The sequence below is a fragment of the Lampetra planeri genome, chromosome 58, assembly GCF_965212315.1.
Source record: "Lampetra planeri chromosome 58, kcLamPlan1.2.h2, whole genome shotgun sequence".
Lineage (NCBI taxonomy): Eukaryota > Metazoa > Chordata > Hyperoartia > Petromyzontiformes > Petromyzontidae > Lampetra > Lampetra planeri.
In genome coordinates, this window is record NC_136164.1 from 1,595,760 (window position 1) to 1,612,239 (window position 16,480).

The 16,480-nt window shown below is 45.5% G+C and overlaps 9 non-coding genes across 9 annotated transcripts; all 9 read left to right on the forward strand.

Moving 5' to 3' along the window:
• Nucleotides 1-896: 896 nt before the first annotated feature.
• Nucleotides 897-968, forward strand: TRNAC-GCA (transfer RNA cysteine (anticodon GCA)). The gene has a single exon. It is a non-coding gene; the product is annotated as a tRNA-Cys (tRNA).
• Nucleotides 969-1,473: 505 nt separating this feature from the next.
• TRNAC-GCA (transfer RNA cysteine (anticodon GCA)) lies at nt 1,474-1,545 on the forward strand. Its single transcript has one exon. It is a non-coding gene; the product is annotated as a tRNA-Cys (tRNA).
• A 569-nt stretch (nt 1,546-2,114) lies between these two features.
• TRNAC-GCA (transfer RNA cysteine (anticodon GCA)) lies at nt 2,115-2,186 on the forward strand. Its single transcript has one exon. It is a non-coding gene; the product is annotated as a tRNA-Cys (tRNA).
• A 1,049-nt stretch (nt 2,187-3,235) lies between these two features.
• On the forward strand, nt 3,236-3,307 carry TRNAC-GCA (transfer RNA cysteine (anticodon GCA)). The gene has a single exon. It is a non-coding gene; the product is annotated as a tRNA-Cys (tRNA).
• A 1,232-nt stretch (nt 3,308-4,539) lies between these two features.
• TRNAC-GCA (transfer RNA cysteine (anticodon GCA)) lies at nt 4,540-4,611 on the forward strand. The gene has a single exon. It is a non-coding gene; the product is annotated as a tRNA-Cys (tRNA).
• A 3,125-nt stretch (nt 4,612-7,736) lies between these two features.
• TRNAC-GCA (transfer RNA cysteine (anticodon GCA)) lies at nt 7,737-7,808 on the forward strand. Its single transcript has one exon. It is a non-coding gene; the product is annotated as a tRNA-Cys (tRNA).
• Nucleotides 7,809-8,375: 567 nt separating this feature from the next.
• Nucleotides 8,376-8,447, forward strand: TRNAC-GCA (transfer RNA cysteine (anticodon GCA)). Its single transcript has one exon. It is a non-coding gene; the product is annotated as a tRNA-Cys (tRNA).
• A 568-nt stretch (nt 8,448-9,015) lies between these two features.
• On the forward strand, nt 9,016-9,087 carry TRNAC-GCA (transfer RNA cysteine (anticodon GCA)). Its single transcript has one exon. It is a non-coding gene; the product is annotated as a tRNA-Cys (tRNA).
• A 568-nt stretch (nt 9,088-9,655) lies between these two features.
• On the forward strand, nt 9,656-9,727 carry TRNAC-GCA (transfer RNA cysteine (anticodon GCA)). The gene has a single exon. It is a non-coding gene; the product is annotated as a tRNA-Cys (tRNA).
• Nucleotides 9,728-16,480: the final 6,753 nt, after the last annotated feature.

Sequence of the window (16,480 nt, forward strand, 5' to 3'; positions counted from 1 at the left end):
TGGTTGCTGTCATCACCAGCGAAACTTCACGAGGTCCTCGAATCGTCCATGTCGTTTGTTTATTCTCCAAACGCACAAGCGGGTGGGCTGAAATAGCAAATAATTGGCACGTTTTGTTTACACGACAAAACCTTGCTAATTGGTATATCGGGTGGTGGCCGCTTCAACAAGTTCATATTTACGTGCTCTAACCCAAAAATAAAAAAAACTTTTTCATGGATCTGATATTATTCACGTGCTCGTGTGTGCCTTAGGGCGAGAGCACGCAGGCTTTTTGCTTAGCGCGTAGCGGAGCATTCAGTCCCGCAGGCCTCCACGAGGTATTGCGAGAAAACGGGAAAAAATGTTTTATTGTGAAATGTAATTGTGGTATAAATACTGATGACAATAATCATTTACCAATACACGCCATTCGCAATTTCTCATTCTTTCGCATGGAATCATTGCAACACATTAAAGATGTAAAGTTCGATTTGTTATTGACACAATTGTCTGTTCAGACGCAGAGTGGTGTAACGGTGCATTCTTTTGGGACATGCTTTCCCTTCATCACTAGAGAAGTATTTTTGAAAGAAAACACCCATGAATGTCTTCAGTTTCTTTGTGATTTAAAAAAAATCATTACGCATTTTAAGTCACGTGAAGACTTTTTCTAAGCATCAAACTTACATACACAATACTCTGCAACTTGTATAAAAATACATTTCACTTTCCCAAAGGTTGATGTAATGAATGCAATTCTGAAAATCAAATGAGATAATGTGACTCAGTTCCTATTATATCCTCTAAAAGACTTGTTCATGGTGGTTGTGGACTGGTGAAGTCGATCATTTGTTTGCTGGGAAAATGAGCTAAATAATTGATGCAAGATTGTGTCAAAATGTGTAGTATTGAATGGGGGTGAAGCTCAGAGGTAGAGCATTTGACTGCAGATCAAGAGGTCCTTGGTTCCAATCCAAGCACCCCCTTTTCTTGTTCGTGAATTTTGTCTTTCTTGGGAAATGTATCTTTGGCAGAACCATTTATATCGGGCAAAGACATGCACGAGGATATCAATTTGACGAAATAGAAATCGCTCCACCTTTAAGAACACATCGTCTATTTCTACTTTGCTTTCCCTTCATTACTAAAGAAGTATTTTTGAAAGAAAACACCCATGAATGTCTTCAGTTTCTTTGAGATAAAAAGGAAAAATCTTTACGCATGTAAGGTCACGTGAAGACTTTTCCAAAGCATCTAACTTAGATACACAATACTCTGCAACTTGCATCAAAATACATTTCACTTTCCCAAATTTGTATGTAATGAATGCCATTCTGAAAATCAGATGAAATAATGTGACTGAGGTCCAATTATATCCTCTAAAAAAATTGTTCATGGTGGTTGTGGACTGGTGAAGTCGAGAATTTGTTTGCTGGGAAAATGAGCTAAAATATTTGACTCAAGATTGTGCCAAAATGTGTAGTATTGCATGGGGGTGTAGCTCAGCGGTAGAGCATTTGACTGCAGATCAAGAGGTCCTTGGTTCAAATCCAAGCGCCCCCTTTTCTTGTTCGTGAATTTTTTCATTGGCAAGACCTCTGCTGGAGTGCAAAAACATGCATAGAAGTATCAGTTTAAATAAAGAAGAGAAATTGCACCTCTTTTGCTTGACATTTACGTTATCATGCGAAAAGTTTATTTTTTATCTTCCATAATTGTCTTTAGTTTCTTTTCGACTTTTAATTAAAAACAATCTTCACGCTTATTTATGTCACGCAGAGACTTGTCCAAACCATCACACTTAACACACAAAACTGTTTAACGTATCTTACAAAAGAATCTCACTTTCCCCAAATATGATGTTTTGAATCCCATTCTGAAAATCATATTAGATGATGGGAATGAGGCCGAATTATATTCACGCAAAAGCCATTTTCATTTTGGTTGTGTAATGTCGAAGTCGAAAGTTTAATTTCGGGAAAATGTGCTCAAAGTGTGAGATTCAAGTGTAATTATATCCTCTAAAAGACTTGTTCATGGTGGTTGTGGACTGGTGAAGTCGATCATTTGTTTGCTGGGAAAATGAGCTAAAAAATTGATTCAAGATTATCTCAAAATTTCTAGTATTGCATGGGGGTGTAGCTCAGAGGTAGAGCATTTGACTGCAGATCAAGAGGTCCTTGGTTCAAATCCAAGCGCCCCCTTTTCTTGTTCGTGAATTTTTTCATTGGCAAGACCTCTGCTGGAGGGCAAAAACATGTGTAATAACAGCCACAGAGGGTTCACGTGGGGATTGGCTTGCCGGTCCTGCTTGTAGCCAATAAGGGTTGAGATAGGGACCATGGCCCATGCGTCATCATGACAGGCCATCAGGGGGATGGGCTTAGCCATTCGGGGCCCCAGCTAATGGGGAGCCGGATGAGGGGCGTGGTCCCGGGATTGACAGGGAACCATCGAGAATGGTCGGAGCTGTCCATGGATGATTTGCTAGGGGAACCACGTGACGAAGGTGTTAAGAGCGAGGGGAGGAGAACGATCGGGAGCAGACTGGAGCAGGAGGAGAGCAGGGACACGCGCGGACGGGGCCGGGGTTTGCCACGTGCACGGCGGGGACTTAGTGGGTGGTCTGTCCTCTCTCCGTTGTCTGCCAGCAACGGAGAGTGAGTGAGCAAGGTGTATCGTGAAGTGAAAATAAAAAGGACCGATTCCGAAGCCGTCTCCTGAAGGATTATTACACATGCATAGAAGTATCAGTTTATATAAAGAAGAGAAATTGCACCTCTTTTGCTTGACATTTACGTTATCATGCGAAAAGTTTATTTTTTATCTTCCATAATTGTCTTTAGTTTCTTTTCGACTTTTTATTAAAAACAATCTTCACGCTTATTTATGTCACGCAGAGACTTGTCCAAACTATCACACTTAACACACAAAACTGTTTAACGTATCTTACAAAAGAATCTCACTTTCCCCAAATATGATGTTTTGAATCCCATTCTGAAAATCATATTAGATGATGGGAATGAGGCCGAATTATATTCACGCAAAAGCCATTTTCATTTTGGTTGTGTAATGTCGAAGTCGAAAGTTTAATTTTGGGAAAATGTGCTCAAAGTGTGAGATTCAAGTGTAATTATATCCTCTAAAAGACTTGTTCATGGTGGTTGTGGACTGGTGAAGTCGATCATTTGTTTGCTGGGAAAATGAGCTAAAAAATTGATTCAAGATTATCTCAAAATTTCTAGTATTGCATGGGGGTGTAGCTCAGAGGTAGAGCATTTGACTGCAGATCAAGAGGTCCTTGGTTCAAATCCAAGCGCCCCCTTTTCTTGTTCGTGAATTTTTTCATTGGCAAGACCTCTGCTGGAGGGCAAAAACATGTGTAATAACAGCCACAGAGGGTTCACGTGGGGATTGGCTTGCTGGTCCTGCTTGTAGCCAATAAGGGTTGAGATAGGGACCATGGCCCATGCGTCATCATGACAGGCCATCAGGGGGATGGGCTTAGCCATTCGGGGCCCCAGCTAATGGGGAGCTGGATGATGGGCGTGGTCCCGGGATTGACAGGGAACCATCGAGAATGGTCGGAGCTGTCCATGGATGATTGGCTAGGGCAGGGGTCGGCAACCTACGGCTCCGGAGCCGCATGCGGCTCTTTGCGGGCTGCTTCTTGACGATATGTACGTATGTACAGTATGTACATAGATGCATTGCGGCTCTTGAAATACTGAATTTTGTACCGAATTGGAAAGAAATGGCTCTTCTTGTTATTTTGGTTGCCGACCCCTGGGCTAGGGGAACCACGTGACGAAGGTGTTAAGAGCGAGGGGAGGAGAACGATCGGGAGCAGACTGGAGCAGGAGGAGAGCAGGGTCACGCGCGAACGGGGCCGGGGTTTGCCACGTGCGCGGCGGGGACTTAGTGGGTGGTCTATCCTCTCTCCGTTGTCTGCCAGCAACGGAGAGTGAGTGAGCAAGGTGTATCGTGAAGTGAAAATAAAAAGGACCGATTCCGAAGCCGTCTCCTGAAGGATTATTACACATGCATAGAAGTATCAGTTTAAATAAAGAAGAGAAATTGCACCTCTTTTGCTTGACATTTACGTTATCATGCGAAAAGTTTATTTTTTATCTTCCATAATTGTCTTTAGTTTCTTTTCGACTTTTTATTAAAAACAATCTTCACGCTTATTTATGTGACGCAGAGACTTGTCCAAACCATCACACTTAACACACAAAACTGTTTAACTTATCTTACAAAAAGAATCTCAATTTCCCCAAATATGATGTTTTGAATCCCATTCTGAAAATCATATTAGATAATGGGAATGAGGCCGAATTATATTCACGCAAACGCCTTTTTCATTTTGGTTGTGTAATGTCGAAGTTGAAAGTTTAATTTTGGGAAAATGTACTCAAAGTGTGAGATTCAAGTGTAATTATGTACTCTAAAAGACTTGTTCATGGTGGTTGTGGACTGGTGAAGTTGATAATTTGTTTGCTGGGAAAATGAGCTAAAAAATTGATCAAGATTACATCAAAATTTGTAGTGTTGCATGGGGGTGTGGCTCAGAGGTAGAGCATTTGACTGCAGATCAAGAGGTCCTTGATTCAAATCAAAGCGCCCCCTTTTCTTGTTCGCGCATTTTTTCATTGGCAAGACCTCTGCTGGAGTGCAAAAACATGCATAGAAGTATCAGTTTAAATAAAGAAGATAAATTGCACCTCTTTTGCTTGACATTTACGTTATCATGCGAAAAGTTTATTTTTTATCTTCCATAATTGTCTTTAGTTTCTTTTCGACTTTTAATTAAAAACAATCTTCACGCTTATTTATGTGACGCAGAGACTTGTCCAAACCATCACACTTAACACACAAAACTGTTTAACTTATCTCACAAAAAAATCTCACTTTCCCCAAATATGATGTTTTGAATCCCATTCTGAAAATCATATTAGATAATGGGAATGAGGCCGACTTATATTCACGCAAACGCCTTTTTCATTTTGGTTGTGTAATGTCGAAGTTGAAAGTTTAATTTTGGGAAAATGTACTCAAAGTGTGAGATTCAAGTGTAATTATGTACTCTAAAAGACTTGTTCATGGTGGTTGTGGACTGGTGAAGTTGATAATTTGTTTGCTGGGAAAATGAGCTAAAAAATTGATCAAGATTACATCAAAATTTGTAGTGTTGCATGAGGGTGTGGCTCAGAGGTAGAGCATTTTACTGCAGATCAAGAGGTCCTTGCTTCAAATCCAAGCGCCCCCTTTTCTTGTTCGTGCATTTTTTCATTGGCAAGACCTCTGCTGGAGTGCAAAAACATGCAAAGAAGTATCAGTTTAAATAAAGAAGAGAAATTGCACCTCTTTTGCTTGACATTTACGTTATCATGCGAAAAGTTTATTTTTTATCTTCCATAATTGTCTTTAGTTTCTTTTCGACTTTTATTAAAAACAATCTTCACGCTTATTTATGTCACGCAGAGACTTGTCCAAACCATCACACTTAACAAACAAAACTGTTTAACTTATCTTACAAAAGAATCTCAATTTCCCCAAATATGATGTTTTGAATCCCATTCTGAAAATCATATTAGATAATTGGAATGAGAACGAATTATATTCACGCAAACGCCTTTTTCATTTTGGTTGTGTAATGTCGAAGTTTAAAGTTTAATTTTGGGAAAATGTATTCAAAGTGTGAGATTCAAGTGTAATTATGTCCTCTAAAAGACTTGTTCATGGTGGTTGTGGACTGGTGAAGTTGATAATTTGTTGGCTGGGAAAATGAGCTAAAAAATTGATCAAGATTACATCAAAATTTGTAGTGTTGCATGAGGGTGTGGCTCAGAGGTAGAGCATTTTACTGCAGATCAAGAGGTCCTTGCTTCAAATCCAAGCGCCCCCTTTTCTTGTTCGTGCATTTTTTCATTGGCAAGACCTCTGCTGGAGTGCAAAAACATGCAAAGAAGTATCAGTTTAAATAAAGAAGAGAAATTGCACCTCTTTTGCTTGACATTTACGTTATCATGCGAAAAGTTTATTTTTTATCTTCCATAATTGTCTTTAGTTTCTTTTCGACTTTTATTAAAAACAATCTTCACGCTTATTTATGTCACGCAGAGACTTGTCCAAACCATCACACTTAACAAACAAAACTGTTTAACTTATCTTACAAAAGAATCTCAATTTCCCCAAATATGATGTTTTGAATCCCATTCTGAAAATCATATTAGATAATTGGAATGAGGACGAATTATATTCATGCAAAAGACTTTTTCATTTTGGTTGTGTAATGTCGAAGTTTAAAGTTTAATTTTGGGAAAATGTACTCAAAGTGTGAGATTCAAGTGTAATTATGTACTCCAAAAGACTTGTTCATGGTGGTTGTGGACTGGTGAAGTTGATAATTTGTTTGCTGGGAAAATGAGCTAAAAAATTGATCAAGATTACATCAAAATTTGTAGTGTTGCATGGGGTTGTGGCTCAGAGGTAGAGCATTTGACTGCAGATTAAGAGGTCCTTGATTCAAATCCAAGCGCCCCCTTTTCTTGTTCGTGACTTTTTTCATTGGCAAGACCTCTGCTGGAGGGCAAAAACATGCATAGAAGTATCAGTTTAAATAAAGAAGAGAAATTGCACCTCTTTTGCTTGACATTTACGTTATCATGCGAAAAGTTTATTTTTTATCTTCCATAATTGTCTTTAGTTTCTTTTCGACTTTTAATTAAAAACAATCTTCACGCTTATTTATGTGACGCAGAGACTTGTCCAAACCATCACACTTAACACACAAAACTGTTTAACTTATCTCACAAAAAAATCTCACTTTCCCCAAATATGATGTTTTGAATCCCATTCTGAAAATCATATTAGATAATGGGAATGAGGCCGACTTATATTCACGCAAACGCCTTTTTCATTTTGGTTGTGTAATGTCGAAGTTTAAAGTTTAATTTTGGGAAAATGTATTCAAAGTGTGAGATTCAAGTGTAATTATGTACTCTAAAAGACTTGTTCATGGTGGTTGTGGACTGGTGAAGTTGATAATTTGTTGGCTGGGAAAATGAGCTAAAAAATTGATCAAGATTACATCAAAATTTGTAGTGTTGCATGAGGGTGTGGCTCAGAGGTAGAGCATTTTACTGCAGATCAAGAGGTCCTTGCTTCAAATCCAAGCGCCCCCTTTTCTTGTTCGTGCATTTTTTCATTGGCAAGACCTCTGCTGGAGTGCAAAAACATGCAAAGAAGTATCAGTTTAAATAAAGAAGAGAAATTGCACCTCTTTTGCTTGACATTTACGTTATCATGCGAAAAGTTTATTTTTTATCTTCCATAATTGTCTTTAGTTTCTTTTCGACTTTTATTAAAAACAATCTTCACGCTTATTTATGTCACGCAGAGACTTGTCCAAACCATCACACTCAACAAACAAAACTGTTTAACTTATCTTACAAAAGAATCTCAATTTCCCCAAATATGATGTTTTGAATCCCATTCTGAAAATCATATTAGATAATGGGAATGAGGCCGAATTATATTCACGCAAACGCCTTTTTCATTTTGGTTGTGTAATGTCGAAGTTTAAAGTTTAATTTTGGGAAAATGTATTCAAAGTGTGAGATTCAAGTGTAATTATGTACTCTAAAAGACTTGTTCATGGTGGTTGTGGACTGGTGAAGTTGATAATTTGTTGGCTGGGAAAATGAGCTAAAAAATTGATCAAGATTACATCAAAATTTGTAGTGTTGCATGGGGGTGTAGCTCAGAGGTAGAGCATTTGACTGCAGATCAAGAAGTCCTTGGTTCAAATCCAAGCGCCCCCTTTTCTTGTTCGTGAATTTTTTCATTGGCAAGGCCTCTGCTGGAGTGCAAAAATATGCATAGAAGTATCAGTTTAAATAAAGAAGAGAAATTGCACCTCTTTTGCTTGACATTAACGTTATCATGCGAAAAGTTTATTTTTTATCTTCCATAATTGTCTTTAGTTTTTCTTCGACTTTTAATTAAAAACAATCTTCACGCTTATTTATGTGACGCAGAGACTTGTCCAAACCATCACACTTAACACACAAAACTGTTCAACTTATCTTACAAAAGAATCTCAATTTCCCCAAATATGATGTTTTGAATCCCATTCTGAAAATCATATTAGATAATGGGAATGAGGCCGAATTATATTCACGCAAACGCTTTTTCATTTTGGTTGTGTAATGTCGAAGTTGAAAGTTTCATTTTGGGAAAATGTACTCAAAGTGTGAGATTCAAGTGTAATTATGTACTCTAAAAGACATGTTCATGGTGGTTGTGGACTGGTGAAGTTGATATTTTGTTTGCTGGGAAAATGAGCTAAAAAATTGATCAAGATTACATCAAAATTTGTAGTGTTGCTTGGGGGTGTGGCTCAGAGGTAGAGCATTTGACTGCAGATCAAGAGGTCCTTGATTCAAATCCAAGCGCCCCCTTTTCTTGTTCGCGCATTTTTTCATTGGCAAGACCTCTGCTGGAGTGCAAAAACATGCAAAGAAGTATCAGTTTAAATAAAGAAGAGAAATTGCACCTCTTTTGCTTGACATTTACGTTATCATGCGAAAAGTTTATTTTTTATCTTCCATAATTGTCTTTAGTTTCTTTTCGACTTTTTATTAAAAACAATCTTCACGCTTATTTATGTCACGCAGAGACTTGTCCAAACCATCACACTTAACAAACAAAACTGTTTAACTTATCTTACAAAAGAATCTCAATTTCCCCAAATATGATGTTTTGAATCCCATTCTGAAAATCATATTAGATAATGGGAATGAGGCCGAATTATATTCACGCAAACGCCTTTTTCATTTTGGTTGTGTAATGTCGAAGTTTAAAGTTTAATTTTGGGAAAATGTATTCAAAGTGTGAGATTCAAGTGTAATTATGTACTCTAAAAGACTTGTTCATGGTGGTTGTGGACTGGTGAAGTTGATAATTTGTTGGCTGGGAAAATGAGCTAAAAAATTGATCAAGATTACATCAAAATTTGTAGTGTTGCATGGGGGTGTAGCTCAGAGGTAGAGCATTTGACTGCAGATCAAGAAGTCCTTGGTTCAAATCCAAGCGCCCCCTTTTCTTGTTCGTGAATTTTTTCATTGGCAAGGCCTCTGCTGGAGTGCAAAAATATGCATAGAAGTATCAGTTTAAATAAAGAAGAGAAATTGCACCTCTTTTGCTTGACATTAACGTTATCATGCGAAAAGTTTATTTTTTATCTTCCATTATTGTCTTTAGTTTTTCTTCGACTTTTAATTAAAAACAATCTTCACGCTTATTTATGTGACGCAGAGACTTGTCCAAACCATCACACTTAACACACAAAACTGTTTAACTTATCTTACAAAAAAATCTCACTTTCCCCAAATATGATGTTTTGAATCCCATTCTGAAAATCATATTAGATAATGGGAATGAGGCCGAATTATATTCACGCAAACGCCTTTTTCATTTCGGTTGTGCAATGTCGAATTCGAAAGTTTAATTTTGGGAAAATGTGCTCAAAGTGTGAGATTCAAGTGTAATTATGTACTCTAAAAGACTTGTTCATGGTGGTTGTGGACTGGTGAAGTCGATAATTTGTTTGCTGGGAAAATGAGCTAAAATTTGATTCAAGATTACATCAAAATTTGTAGTATTGCATGGGGTTGTAGCTCAGAGGTAGAGCATTTGACTGCAGATCAAGAGGTCCTTGGTTCAAATCCAAGCGCCCCCTTTTCTTGTTCGTGAATTTTTTCATTGGCAAGGCCTCTGCTGGAGTGCAAAAACATGCATAGAAGTATCAGTTTAAATAAAGAAGAGAAATTGCACCTCTTTAGCTTGACATTAACGTTATCATGCGAAAAGTTTATTTTTTATCTTCCATAATTGTCTTTAGTTTCTTTTCGACTTTTAATTAAAAACAATCTTCACGCTTATTTATGTGACGCAGAGACTTGTCCAAACCATCACACTTAACACACAAAACTGTTTAACTTATACTATGGGAACCTCATTTGCCAGTAAAAATATGATAATTGGTTCTTTACTCTTCTATCTGGCAACAAAACTGGCACCTTTTTACAAGGAGTCATGTTTGCATAGACCGCAATACCTGCAGTCATAATACAAACAAAAGAACATAACTCTGATAATGTGCACTGTCCTTAAAGTTGATTGATCCACACCCGAGACAGCTTTCCTTAGAGCCTAGTCTCATATGGGTTGGACCAGATGACGCCAAAAGGCGCACAACTCAAAGACAATGCACCATCAGAATATGAGAGCTCGGGGCAAGCATCTACACTATGGGAACCTCATTTGCCAGTAAAAATATGATAATTGGTTCTTTACCCTTCTATCTGGCAACAAAACTGGCACCTTTTTACAAGGAGTCATGTGAGGTTCCCATAGTGTAGATGCTTGCCCCGAGCTCTCATACTCTGATGGTGCATTGTCTTTGAGTTGTGCGCCTTTTGGCGTCATCTGGTCCAACCCATATGAGACTAGGCTCTAAGGAAAGCTGTCTCGGGTGTGGATCAATCAACTTTAAGGACAGTGCACATTATCAGAGTTATGTTCTTTTGTTTGTATTATGACTGCAGGTATTGCGGTCTATGCAAACATGACTCCTTGTAAAAAGGTGTCAGTTTTGTTGCCAGATAGAAGGGTAAAAAACCAATTATCATATTTTTACTGGCAAATGAGGTTCCCATAGTGTAGATGCTTGCCCCGAGCTCTCATACTCTTGTAGAGGTGTAATTGTGTATGGGAGCGGATGGCAAACAAACACAAGGGGCGTGGTTAGGGCCGTACACATAGGAGGTGGCCACACCGACGTCCGCACCTGCATCCCCCACGGGCCCCTCCCGGGGGGGCCGCGGACTATAAGAGGGGGTGAGCCGGAGGGCTCGAGGTCGAGGTATCAGCTTTAACCAGCGAAGACGGAAGACCAGCTAGAATAGGCCCCGGAGCTCCCCTGGCTCGCTGTCCTTATAAGGGCCGACCAGGGCAAGCCGGTGGCGTGGCCCCGAGAGCCCAGACTGACGAGCAGGTCTGGGAACTCAGGGGGTCGGATCCCAGCTTGACCAGGGCTAGGACAGGTAGCCTCCCCTAGCTCCCTAGTGGAGGACTTGGGCTTAGGTTAGCGGGGCTTAGATGTTGTGTCTCCCTGTTAGCCGAGTAAGGGGACGTTACCCCTTAGGTCCTGTGTATACTCGCTAACTGTATACAAGTTGTGTTAATAAATAAGTGTGCCTCCGATCCCGTCGTCAAGCCTCCTGAGTAATTACTACATCTGGTGTCAGAAGTAAAACGTCCAAAGATGGACACACGAGGGACGACACGTACCAGGGAGTCGGAGAGGGAGGACACCGCGGCCGAATCACCACCAGAGATGGCCGAGGTCGGATCGGAGCAGCCGGGGCCGAGTACACCCGCGCCGCTACGACAGGAGGGGGGGGATGCGTCGGCCGAGGGACTTCGGCTGGCTCACTCCCGCCTGGCGGAGCTGCTCTACGCCGCGGCCGCCGTGTTGGAGGAGATCACGCGGCTGGGAGCTGGAGGGGCTGCGCGGGAAGACGGCAGCAGCCGACGCACGCCGGCATTTCCCGCCACCCCGACGCGGCTCGCGGTTAAATTTCCCGCCATCACTACAGTGCGAGCAGAGGGCGGGGCCGGCCTGCGTCAGGTGACTGCTGAGGGCCAAGCACGAGCCGTGACATCATCAACGCCGGCCAGCGCGTCAACAACGGAGCGACCGGCGATGCCATGCTCACAGCCCGCCCACACTGTAACGTCGGCTGGGAACGAGGGAGCGAGATCCGCAGCCACGGACGTCGCCTTACAACAGCGACTGCCGCCTCTCAAGGAGTTCGTGGGAGCGGCTGGAGATTGGGGTGGCTTCAAAAGGCGGTTCATCGCTCATCAAGAGATGGCGAACTGGACGGACGCCGAGGCACTATGCGCGCTGCCGGCGATGCTGGACGACGACGCCCTGGCTACCCTCACCTCGGCGCCTAAGGAAAAGCGCGCCACGCTGCACCTGGCGCTGCAGCTGCTGTCAGCCGTCTATGGGCCGCCTTCGGACTGCAGGCAGCTGTTCCACGATCGGCATCGGGGCGCCAACGAATCGCCCCTGGCCTTCCGAACGGCTCTCCTGGCCCTGGCAAAGGCAGCTTTCCCGCGGATGGACGAGGAGGGAGTGGACGCCATGGTGGCTGAAAAGCTGCTGCTACTCGCCGATGAGCTGGACATCGCCGTCTTGGCTCAAGACGACGGAGAGATGTCGTCCCTGCTGGTCGCGCGCCACATCCACGGGGGCTTGCGGTCCCTGCGTCGCAAGGCTGCCAAGGGGGTGGCCGGCCATGCCATGGCGGCCACCGCCCTCCCATCAGAAGAGGTCTGCGGGGTGGAGCGGCGGGGGGAATGGAGATCAGCGGCACCGCAGGCTCGGAATGGACCGAGCCGCCAGGAGCAGCCCAGGCCATCTGGGGCGCTCACACGTTGCTACAACTGTGGCCTGCAAGGCCACGTTGCGTCAGGATGCCGGGCTCCCCGTCAGCGCGGAGCGACACCTCGTCAGGACGCCACGCCGTCTCCACCCAAGCTCCAGCAGAGAAATACGGCGAGTCGTGGCACCTCACACGTTTGGCCCATGCACACATCCGACACACACTCACGCGCTCAACTGAACAGGGTTCGAAAATCGCCGCCCATCGCGCGCGATTGTTCTGAAATGCGGCGAGCGCTCCAACCGGGTCAGTGGTCGGAGCTCGCCCATCGTGTCGTTGCTGCGTCGGCGGGATCATCGGTTGTGGTCGGTCATATTGATGGGGTAGAGGTGCGGATTTTAATTGACACAGGGGCATCGGCGACCATTATATCTGATTTGATTTATAACATCCTTCCCGTTCAAAGTCGTCCCTTGCTCCCTGTTGACGTGCCATGCTATGCTGCTAACGGGGGCTCGCTGGGCATTATTGGGCAAATCCGCGCCAAAATTTGCATTGGAGACATTAAATTATCCGGGCCTGTTTTGGTTTCCTCCTCACTCGCGGTTCCGTGCCTGTTGGGGACGGATTTCTTGGCCAAAATGCCCATCCGTATCTTGATTGACCAGGGGTGCATCGAGCTCCCATCGGGCCGACGTGTTACATTTTTGTCTTCCCCCACCACGGAGCGTCGGGCGTTTGCCACCGTGCAGGCGCTCGTGACAAAAACTGTGCGCGTACCCCCGGGGGCTCAGATGCTCGTCCCTCTTAGGTTGCGTCGGCCGTTTGCTAAAGGGGTTGCGGATCGGGGGGTCTTGTTGGGACCATCTCGGGCCGGGGTCAATGGACCCGATTTGCTAGCGGCTCAGACCATGGTGAAAGGGGATGGGGACCCCTTCATTGCAGTCCTTAATGTAGGATCGCGAACGGCCGTGGTTCCTCAAGGGACCGTGCTTGCACACGCAACGCCGGCGCCCTATGAGGAACCACTCGTGGGTCAGGTAACCACCGATCCTCCGTCGCGACCGCATTCGGACTGTGATGACGGATGGCTGGATGCACTTTGCGCGGGATCTGTGGATCTGTCCGACACGCAGCGTGCGCAGCTGCGAGTTCTCCTGAAAGAATTTGCCGACGTTTTTAGTAAACACAAATTTGATATTGGTTGTACTAAATTGCTGCGACACCATATTGACACGGGTGACAGCGCGCCAATCCGCCAGAATCCCTTTCGGCTCAGTCCCGCCAAAAAGGATCATGTCAAATCGGCTGTTGATGACATGCTAGCCGCCGATATCATTTCCCCTTCCAACAGCCCGTGGGGCGCACCGATCGTTTTGGTGAAAAAACACGACGGCTCACTGCGGTTTTGTGTCGACTTTCGGCGATTGAACAAAATTTCTGTGGCAGATGCGTACCCGCTTCCTCGAATGGATGAGTCGCTCGATGCCTTGGCGGGGGCGCGATTCTTTTCCACCCTCGATTTACTATCTGGATTCTGGCAGCTTCCTCTGGATGACGAATCAAAACCTAAAACTGCTTTTCGGACACCGCAAGGTCTCTTCCAATTTAACCGCTTGCCGATGGGCTTACATTCTGCGCCGGCAACTTTTCAGCGGTTAATGGAACTGGTCTTGGCAGGCTTGCAATGGGATTCGTGTTTAATTTACTTGGACGATGTCATCGTCTTTAGCAAATCCTTCGAGGAACACCTCCAGAGGCTGCGTGCTGTTTTTCTCAAAATGCGGGCTGCCAATTTAAAATTTAAACCGCAGAAGTGCCATTTGCTCCGCGAATCGGTGCGGTATTTGGGTCACATTGTTGGGCGCTCGGGGATATCCACTGATCCCGCAAAAACAGAATGCGTCAGCTCCTGGCCGACTCCCACCTCGGTGGGAGAGGTCAGGAGTTTCATTGGGTTCGCGTCGTACTATCGACGGTTTGTGGCTGACTTCGCTACGATCGCGAAACCATTGCATGCCTTGACGTCCAAGGGAGTCAGGTTTCATTGGGGGCTGGAGGAGGAGGCTGCTTTTCACGCCCTCCGGAATGCCCTGGTGGGGGCTCCGCCGTTGAATTACCCCGACTTCTCACAACCCTTCTTGCTCGATACAGATGCAAGTAACACGGGCATCGGGGGCGTGCTGTCCCAACTCATTGGGGGCGTAGAGCATGTGGTGGCTTACGGTAGTCGGGTACTGTCTCCAGCGGAACAACGGTACTGCGTTACCCGTCGGGAATTATTGGCAATTGTTTATTTCATTCAGCAGTACCGCCCATATCTGTACGGTCGGCGTTTCACCGTCCGTACAGATCATGCGGCCCTACAGTACGCTCTGCGGGTTCAACAACCATCGGGCCAGTTGTCTCGATGGTTGGAGATTCTCCAGGACTACGACTTTGTCACCACATATCGTAAGGGCGTCCGCCACACGAACGCTGACGCCCTGTCACGGTTGCCACCCACTTCGGAGTGCGCTTGCCTCCTGGGTTCGGGGCGTTGTAGGCCCCCGAACGTCACCACCGATTCGGTCCTCGTGGCCGCCGCCGATGCGCCTTTGGCTTCGGGTCCTATCGAGCAAGAAGGGAGGGATTCGTTGCTGGGGTTGTCGGTCGCGGAATGGGGACGCCTCCAAATGGAGGACACCTCCCTCCTCGCTCTGCGCCGTCGCGCAGGGGGGGTTGGGCAGGGGGTGGCGAACATTAACTCGTGGGGGTTGTTCCAGGGTCTTTTAATGCACTGGGACGGAAAAACCCGCCGCCAGCAGCTCGTGGTGCCTGCAGCATTGAGGGGTAAGGTGGTATGGGCTGTTCATGAGCGGCTTCTGCACTTGGGGGTTCACAAGACCTTTGCCACGCTCCAGCTCGATTTCTTCTGGCCGGGCATGGCAAAGGACGTGGGGGATCTCCTGGGGTCGTGCACGCAATGCGCGCAGCGAAAGCCACCAGCTAGGGGGTCCAACCCTCCGCTGCAGTCCATAAAGGTTTCCCGGGTTAACGAGCTCGTTGCGCTAGACATACTCGGCCCATTTCCCGCTACACCCAGGGGGAATAGGTATTTATTGACAGGGGTCGAATACTTCACGAGATGGCCTATGGCCTGGCCCCTGGCCAACCAGTCGGCAGCAGCCATCGCGGAGGCCTTTGTCCAGGGCTATGTCCTCGACAAAGGTGCTCCGGAACGGCTGCTTACTGACCAGGGTAAGAATTTTTCGGGAAAACTCCTCCGCGAGGTGTGCGACCTCTTGGATACGGAAAAAATTCGGACCTCCCCGTATCACCCTCAAACTGACGGGATGGTGGAACGGCTACATCGGACCATCACGTCTATGCTGTCCCAACAGGTGTCCGAATCCCAGACAGATTGGGACCTTCGCATAGCCGGTGTGTTGCAGGCCTACAGGATGGCTCCCCATGCGGCCACCGGATTTTCCCCTTTCTTTTTAATGTATGGCCGCGAGGCTAACCCCCCTGTGACGACCCAGCTGAAGCTCTCGGCGCCTCAGGCGAAGTCTACCTTGTCCGAACACGTTAAATTTAACATCAGCAAATTGTCTGAGGCACGGGAAGCGGCCGTGCAAAATTCTGAACTCCGCCAGAAGGCGAACGAGAGGCTTCGGCTGGGGCGGGTACATGTGTTCAAATGGAAACCAGGGGACAGGGCATGGTTGCACTGTCCCCAGGTGCCACTGGCAACCTCGTCAAAGTTGGTACGGCCGTGGCGGGGGCCAGTGGAGGTCGTACAGGTCTTACGGCCGCAATGTGTTCGCGTCAAATGGGGGAGGCGTCGGTGGTACGTGCACCCCTCAAGGTTGAAACCGTTCATTGCGCCGGCCCGTGGTTCACACACACACACGCATGGCCAAACGTGTGAGGGGTCCGCCGACTCCCCGACGTCGCTGCTCTCGCCTAACATGACGTCAACTGTTCCATCTCCAGGTGCAACAGGAGTGACGGGTCCACGCCCGCCAACCCCTCCCGGAGGGGTCGGGGGTCAC